General features: G+C 37.8%; 1 pseudogene; it reads right to left on the bottom strand.

Annotated features, from left to right (window-relative positions):
- Positions 1-4,327: 4,327 nt before the first annotated feature.
- Positions 4,328-6,374, bottom strand: LOC122690058 (annotated as a pseudogene).
- Positions 6,375-9,438: the final 3,064 nt, after the last annotated feature.

The raw sequence follows: 9,438 nt of genomic DNA, 5'->3' as shown, positions 1-9,438 counted from the left end.
ATAGATTCATTTCACATATGATAATTTACATCTTTCATTGCCATTCGCCCATATCATCCCACCCTCGCCCTCTCCCACAGAGTCCAAAAGACTCTTCTGTACATCTGTGTCTCTTTTGCTGTCTCGCACACAGGGTTATTGTTACCATCTTTCTAAATTCCATATATATGCGTTAGTGTACTGTATTGGTGTTTTTCCTTCTGGCTTACGTTACTCTGTAATATGGGCTCCAGTTTCATCCACCTCATTAGAACTGATTCAAATGTATTCTTTTTAATGGCTGAGTAATATTCCATTGTATATATGTACCACAGCTTTCTTATCCATTCGTCTGCTGATGGGCATCTAGGTTGCTTCCATGTCCTAGCAATTATCAACAGTGCTGTGATGAACATTGGGGTGCACGTGTCTCTTTCAAATCTAGTTTCCTCGGTGTGTATGCCCAGGAGTGGGATTGCTGGGTCATATGACAGATCTATTGCCAGTTTTCTAAGGAATCTCCACACTGTTCTCCATAGTGGCTGTACTAGTTTGCATTCTCACCAACAGTGTAAGAGGGTTCCCTTTTCTCCACACCCTCTCCAGCATTTATTGCTTGTAGACTTGGATAGCAGCCTTTCTGACTGGTGTGCAGTGGTACCTCATCGTCGTTTTGGTTTGCATTTCTCTGATAATGAGTGATGTTGAGCATCTTTTCATGTGTTTGTTAGCCATCTGTATGTCTTCTTTGGAGAAATGTCTGTTTAGTTCTTTGGCCCAATTTTTGATTGGGTCTTTTATTTTTCTGGAATTGTGCTATAGGAATTGCCTGTATATTTTTGAGATTAATTCTTTGTCCATTGCTTCATTTGCTATGATTTTCTCCCATTATGAAGGCTGTCTTTCACCTTGCTTATTGTTTCCTTTGTTGTGCAGAAGCTTTTAATTTTAATTAGGTCCCATTTGTTTATTTTTGCTTTAATTTCCAATATTCTGGGAGGTGGGTCATACAGGATCCTGCTGTGGTTTATGCCAGAGAGGGTTTTGCCTATGTTTTCCTCTAGGAGTTTTATAGTTTCTGGTCTTACATTTAGATCTTTAATCCATTTTGGGTTTATTTTTGTGTATGGTGTTAGTAAGTGTTCTAGTTTCATTCCTTTACGTGTGGTTGATGAGTTTTTCCAGCAAAACTTGTTAAAGAGATTGTCTTTTCTCCATTGTATATTCTTGCCTCCTTTGTCAAAGATAAGGCATCCATAGGTGCGTGGATTGATCTCTGGACTTTCTATTTTGTTCCATTGATCTATATTGCTGTTTTTGTGCCAGTACCACACTGTCTTGATGACTGTGGCTTTGTAGAAGAGACTGAAATCAGGCAGGTTAATTCCTCCAGTTCCATTCTTCTTTCTCAAGATTGCTTTGACCATTCGAGGTTTTTTGTATATCAATACAAATTGTGAAGTCATTTGTTCTAGTTCTCTGAAAAATACCATTGGTAGCTTGATAGGGATTGCATTGAATCTATAGATTGCTTTGGATAGTATACTTATTTTCACTATATTGATTCTTCCAATCCATGAACACAGTATATTTCTCCATCTATTTGTGTCCTCTTTGATTTCTTTCACCAGTAGTTTATAGTTTTCTATATATAGGTCTTTCGTTTCTTTAGGTAGATATACTCCTAAGTATTTTATTCTTTTCGTTGTAATGGTGAGTGGTATTGTTTCCTTAATTTCTCTTTCTCTTTTCTCATTGTTAGTGTATAGGAATGCAAGGGTTTCTGTGTGTTAATTTTATATCCTGCAACATTACTGTATTCATTGATTAGCTGTAGTAATTTTCTGGAAGAGTCTTTAGGGTTTTCTCTGTAGAGGATCATGTCGTCTGCAAACAGTGAGAGTTTCACTTCTTCTTTTCCAATCTGGATTCATTTTATTTATTTTTCTGCTCTGATTGCTGTGGCCAACACTTCCAAAACTATGTTGAATAGTAGTGGTGAGAGTGGGCAACCTTGTCTTGCTCCTGACTTTAGGGGAAGTGCTTTCAATTTTTTCACCATTGAGGACAATGTTTGCTGTGGGTTTGTCATATATAGCTTTTATTATGTTGAGGTGTGTTCCTTCTATTACTATTTTCTGAAGGGTTTTTTATCATAAATGGATCTTGAATTTTGTCAATGGCTTTCTCTGCATCTATTGAGATAATCATATGGTTTTATCTTTCAATGTGTTAATGTGGTGTATTACATGGATTGATTTGCAGATATTAAAGAATCCTTGCATTCCTGGGATAAAGCCCAGTTGGTCATAATGTATGATCTTTTTAATATGTTGTTGGATTCTGTTTGCTAGAATTTTGTTAAGGATTTTGTATCTATATTCATCAGTGATATTGGGCTATCATTTTCTTTTTTGTGGCACCTTTGTCAGATTTTTGTATTAAGGTGATGGTGGTGTCATAGAATGAGTTTGGAACTTTACCTTCTTTTTAAATTTTCTGGAAGAGTTTGAGTAGGATAGGCATTAGTTCTTTTCTAAATTTTTGGTAGAATTCAGCTGTGAAGCCATCTGGTCTTGGGCTTTTGTTTGTTGGAAGATTTCTGATTACAGTTTCAATTTCCATGCTTGTGATGGGTCTGTTGAGATTTTCTATTTCTTCCTGGTTCAAAATTGGAAAGTTGTCCTTTTTGAAGAAAAGGCATCTGGTCCCATCACTTCATGGCAAATAGATGGGGAAACAGTGGAAACAGTGGCTGACTTTATGTTGGGGGGCTCCAAAATCACTGCAGATGGTGGTTGCAGCCATGAAATTAAAAGATGCTTACTCCTTGGAAGGAAACTTATGACCAACATAGACAGCATATTAAAAAGCAGAGACATGACTTTGTCCACAAAGGTCCATCTAGTCAAGGCTATGGTTTTTCCAGCAGTCATGTATTTATGTGAGAGTTGGACTATAAAGAAAGCTGAGAATTGAAGAATTGATGCTTTTAAACTGTGGTATTGAAGAAGATTCTTGAGAGTCCCTTGGCCTGCAAGGAGATCCAACCAGTCCATCTTAAAGGAAATCAGTCCTGAATATTCATTGGAAGAACTGATGTTCAACCTGAAACTCCAAAACTTTGGCCACCTGATGCAAAGAGCTGACTCATTGGAAAAGACCCTGATGCTGGGAAAGATGGAAGGCGGAAGGAGAAGGGGATGACAGAGGGTGAGATGGTTGGATGGTATCACCAACTCGATGGACATGAGTTTGGGTAAACTCCAGGTGTTGGTGATGGACAGGGAGGCTTGGTGTACTGCAGTTCATGGGGTTCCAAAGAGTCAGACATGACTGAGCGACTGAACTGAACTGAACTGAATAAAAAACCTCCCAGAAAACAATGTCCAGGATTTGAGCGTGTCACATGTGATCCTAGGAAATAATTTTTAAAATAACATCTATCCTTCTTAAACTATTCCCAAAAATTGAAGAGGAGGGGAACACTCTTAAATTTATTCTATCAGGCTATCTCAACACTGATATCAGTACTATAAAGAGACCCTACAGAAAATTACAGATCATTTTCTTGATGAATATAGTTGAAAAAAATTTTCAAGAAAATATTAGCAGACAGAATTCAACAATCTATAAAGTGTATCATAAATGATTATCAAGTAGCATTCTTCCAGAGATGCAAGGATGTTTAAAAATCCACAAATCAATCCACGTGATACACCACATTAAATAAAGGAAGAGAAACACAAGATTGTGTCAACAGATGTAGAAAAAGCATTGAGAAAATCTAACATCCATTCATGGTAAATACTCTCAGAAAAATGGGCATAGAGAAAATACATCTCAACATAATAAAGGCCATTTATGACAAACCCATAAAGGTGGACACCTGAAAGCTTTTTCCTCTAAAATCAGGACCAAGGGAAGGATGCTCACTCTTGCCACTCTGGTTTAACAGTGTAGTGGTCCTAGCCACAGCATGTGGACAAAAATGTAATAAGAAACATCCAACGCCTAAGAGAAGAAGTAACACTGTCACTACCATAGAGAAACGATACTTTATATAGAAAACCCTAATATCTCCACCAGAAAACTAATGAATTCAGTACACAAACACACAGACACACACACGCACAAACACACACACAATGGAATATTCCTCACCCCTTAAGGATAAAATTTTGCTGCTTCTAACATAGATGGACCTGGATATCATTCTGTTTAGTGAATTAAGTCAGACAGAGAAAGACAAATACTTTATATTATCACTTGACATATGGAATCTAAAACTACTACAAAAGGATGAAAATAATGGAGTAGAAAAAGACTCTCGCACATAGAGAATAAACTAGTGTTTACCAGTGGGGAGAGAAAGTGGGAAGGGGCAAGACAGAGTAAAGATTCAGAAGTACACACTACTATGTGTAAAATAAATAAACTACAAGGACATACTTTACAGCACAGGGAATATAGCCAACAGTTCATAATAGCTTTAAAAAAAAATAACCTAAATATTGAACCATAATGTTGTACCGCTGCACTAGTATAATACTGTAAATCAACTATAATTCAATGAAAAGTTTAACATAAAAGAGTTCTGCATTGTGATATGTGGTTGTAATGGCAGTCATATTACAATATTTATGTGTAACAAATTACCAAATCTTACGTTTTAAATTTACACAATGTTATATGTCAAATATATTTCAGTTTTAAAATCTACTGAAACATAGTTTTCTTTCAGTGTGTTTTTTATTGTACTTCACTTCAAACTGCTCATTTCTGCATGAAAATATTTTAATATGCTAATCTCCCTGCAGGACTCTTTCTAATAAATACTGCCATCTCTCATAAAAATGTTAACTATAAACTTGTAACTAGCTCCCAAACTCTTACCTGATTTTATCTTCGAGTGCTAACCAGGGTATTCTTTACTCTGTGAGGACATTAATTTCTTCAGTTTTATTTCTGACGACTGTACACACTGATCCATTTTCTTGTATACTTTTATCTATAATTCCATACCTACTTCATTTCTGGGAAATTCGTTTTGTTAGACTGAAAGTAACACATTTGAAAACTTTATAATATGCACATCATTTCTAGACCTGTTGTTTATTGCATAAATCTGAACTTTTCTGCAAGAAAACTTCATTGATATATTCCTATTTCATGACAACATATTTCAATTGGTCTTTATATTGAAGAAGACACTTGGCATGTCTGGTATAATACTATCTTGAGATTAAAATTATAATTAGGAGTCTGAGGGTGAATAAATAAACTGGCAATGGCTCATTATAGAAATAAATAAAATTTACACTTTCCTCATAATAGTGGAGGACTTTGCATTTCTTCTCCAGGCCAAGTAGAGCCTTTGTATACTGGAGTTATGGCTTATGAGCAGAAAGGGGCTGACAGTTGGGAAACACGCTGCTGTGATTATACTCATGTCCACAAGGAACTGGCTGGGTGGATCAAAAAGAGCCAAAAGAACTTGACAGATGGAGGAAAGAATATAAAAGTAGACAAAGGTGCTCTCGAGGAGAAGGATGGATTTAGTAGCTCTAGACTCAGGGGAGGACCTGGAGGAGGCATAAGTCCTACGAATGTGCTGGACCTGCTGCTTATGTCTGTACAGAATGAGAACCATGGAGCTGCCGGCCCAGAGTGTGAGCCCCAAACATAAAACATCAGGGAATAATAGCAATGTTGCATACAAGGCGTGTCTGGTTTTTCTACTCTTCTGGTCAGTAAGAATAGTAGAACAGTATCCAAAATCTTTATTGCTTGTGTTGTTTCTGTCACTCATTTTGCAATTTATATAGATAGGAAAAATGACATTTACCAGCATTTGCAGGATCCAACACAGGAATATAGAGGAACCACGTACTTGGGAGCTGTTACTTTCAGCGCTGCCCACCTGGAGTTCCAGGGACTAATCGTGATCACCTGAAAGACACTCAAGAGGCAGATGCTACTGATGGACACTCCCCTCCCCACTCTGTGCAGAAAGAAGAGAAGTTTGCAGCCAAAATCACTGCGGATATTCTTCCACCCAAAGACTGCCATTTTGTGTGGGACCCCGTTAGAGAGGAGGACCAAGGAGTTGGCCACAATCAGGTGCTTAAGGATCAAATCTGTGGACCTTAACCTGTAACCCATGAAGTGAAGGATGATATAACTGCAAAGGAGTGAGAAATTCCCCAGAATTCCAACCACGGTCTGTGTTAAGATGATCATGCCTATTATGAGAAAGCTGCTGGACATCCTCTCAGTTCACAGTCACTGGTACTTGTCTCGTGAGTTAGTGTCTGTATGGGAACATCAGGCGTGGGCTGCGTGCATCATGTCTATTGATATCCAATATTCTCCACTTATCCTCAGGTCCCACTGGGAAGATTTTGCTTTATGCTTTTCTGCTACTAGTAGCCTTAAAAGGGTTCAATGTATAACACTGAAAGAGCACTTAAAATGCAGAATTACTTGCTGAAGGCACTCCACGGTATCACTTCATTCTTCACAAATCCACGAGCCCAGGATTTCTGTGACTTCAATTTTTTCAGGGAAAGGTAACACAGAGAGGTTCCGTATTTGTTGAGATCTGCTGCACAGGGCAGAGTGAGGACTTTAGAACCTCATTAGGCTGGTCAAGAGAGTGCACTGAACTACCAGCTCTGCCAAAAACCAGTTAGTTGTGTTCAAATAATAATCCATACCGATGCTTAGTTTTGATTTCACAACTTCTTACCTTGATTTTAGACCGATGGTCTTTTATATTTTCATTATAAGAAGATTCCATTTTTGTAAAGCTTTATTCTGTAGGGCACTATGTACTATGTGTTAGGTTTTAGATATCTTAGTACATATACATGGACTGCTGGCAGTAGAGTATGGCATATGGCAGGAACCTGCCCAAGGTTACGTAATGTCACGAGGATGAGAATGGCTCAGTATTGGGATGGTATTAGGATGTTTTCATGTCTGAAAAGCAGGTACAATGTGCCCATCACAGGAATTATTGAACAAGCACAAGTAACATTGTAAACTTTCAGCCATAAAATACTAATACATGATAAAAGAGGGTAAGCAAAAACTGAATTATTATTGTTTTCAATTCATATACCTATCTATTTGTTAATTCCAGAGCTAAACAAAAATAGCAACAAAGAAATAAGATTTGTGCATGCCACTGACATACCAGACATATATGTAAAATAGCATCTGCAAGGCATGTATTCTTGTACATTTTATAAATTCAGAGACTGGACTTTTGGATTGATAGTAGCCTATTTAAAAACAAAAAAGAATCAGCATGCTAGGATACTGCCAGCTGCTGCCTCTAACTTGCAATTACCATGTCAACTGTTCTTTAAATCTAAGAATAACAATAATAACCTCACCAGAATTAACACACTACAGAGGTTTACAGTAGAGGCAAAGTTACTGTCTACACTAATTGCATCAGACATTCAGGATTGGAGCAACCCTTTCTATTCAAGTTGTTTCCATTTAGATACACTTTCTGCATGGGATTAGCTGATTTCTTCAGATCCATCATACATTTTATTGCAAACCTGTATGGATTAGTGGTGAACTTCTAGTCATCTTGAACATGGAGTCTATAATTCCTGTAAGGTAGACTCAACAGCAGATCGATTTTACAAATGTATTTTGCCACTTAAAATACAATTTTTTTAAGTTGAGAAAAATATCTTTATGGGAATTGTGTCACGTGTGCAGTTTCATTCTTTGTCTAGAAAAGGCTTTGATGGACATGAATGAGTTAAATCCAAGAGCTTTAACTCAGTGAGAAGCAAAGCTTTTTTCAGTAGAGTTATCAAATAGCTTAAATATTACCAAATGATAGACCATACACTTATTTACAAATGACATTTCCCCAATGTGGACTAGCATCCTTCTCATCACAAATATTTTTAAGCACCTTAAAAATCAGGTTTTGCTGTAACTTGGGTTGAGTCACAACAGAAACTGTCAGAGGATTACATTTGATTGCATGAAGGGTCTTTAGAGATTGCTGTGGGTTCTAGAAACCCATCTCTCAATATTAGCTCAGCTCGCGCCTCAGACTTACTCCACTTTTCTGCCTGCTGTTGGCACTGAATCAAGTTACTACACAGAAGATTGCCTTTGTCTGATATGATCTCTTCTCCAGACTCTTGATCTGACTTTCTCTTACAGACACTGCTGCTCAGAATGAGATGGAAAACACTTACCTGACACCTTCCTGCTGTCAGAAGAGGGGGCTTCCTGGTGGTCATTATACCCAGTGTCTGTGTGGGAGGGAGGCAACTAGATCCTGATTTATGGGTTTGAGATGCTGTGTCCTCCCCCCTCTCCCATCAAAGCTGCAATTATCATTTCACCTGCAGCAGTAATGGGAGTGCAGGCCTGGGATCTGAGAACACTTCTGGAAACTTCTCTCTCAGTTGTTAATTACTGGAAACAATTACAAGTTTCTAGTTAGCATCCTTAGGAAACTAAAAGAGGGTTTCCAAGAGCCTTCTTAATTTCCATGATGCCTGAAGGCAGACAGGGTCTCACATTGAGGAAAGCTGGACTTTCTGAAGTCACACACATAAAGGACTGGCATAAACTGTGTGTCCCTCTACATTCTGTATTTCCCTGAGATATTTCTCTACCTTGAAACTAGTGCTCTCCTAATCTTCAGACCATTAAACTGAATGATCAATTAAAATGTTGTTAGAGAAATGGAATGGGACAAAATACCTGGGAAAAACATTCAAAGAGATACAAGTAAAAGGAAGAACAGGACACATCACTCATGATAGAAAATGTCAGCACAAATCAGAGCCAATTAATTGGATGACTTGCATAAATCAATGCCAATCAATATGGAGATGTTGTAGGAAAATTTACTTTATGATTATTGACCTCCATTAGCAATTAGAATCAGACACAGAACCATATGAGGCTTCCCTAGTAGCTTAAACGGCAAAGCATCTGCCTGAAATGCAGGTTCCATCCCTGGGTTGGGAAGATCCCCTGGAGATGGAAATGGCAACCCACTCCAGTATTCTTGCCTTGAGAACTCCATGAGCAGAGGAGCCTGGTGGGCTACCATCCATGGGGTCGCAAAGAGTCAGACATGACTGAGCAACTGACACACAACAGAACAATATACATGGGAAAAAATGAGAAAGTTCAAAATGAGTGTCTCACAAATAAGCACTTAGTTCTGATGGCTCAACAGACAGATTCTACCATTCTTGTAAATACCAAATGAACCAATGCTCAATTACTTCATTCAAAGAGATAAAATAGTTACCACAGTGCTCTACATTAATTAATTAATTATGCTATTTTTCCAGAATGAGCACTTGATACCTTGATAATTAAGAAATATAAATTAGGAGTTGCAAGAGATCTGGCTTTTCATACAAATACATTTACATTTGATGCAGTGACATGATGTAA

Source organism: Cervus elaphus, chromosome 4, assembly GCF_910594005.1.
Source record: "Cervus elaphus chromosome 4, mCerEla1.1, whole genome shotgun sequence".
NCBI lineage: Eukaryota > Metazoa > Chordata > Mammalia > Artiodactyla > Cervidae > Cervus > Cervus elaphus.
The sequence above is the reverse complement of the archived record's forward strand: the minus strand, read 5'-3'. Positions and strand labels throughout refer to the sequence as shown.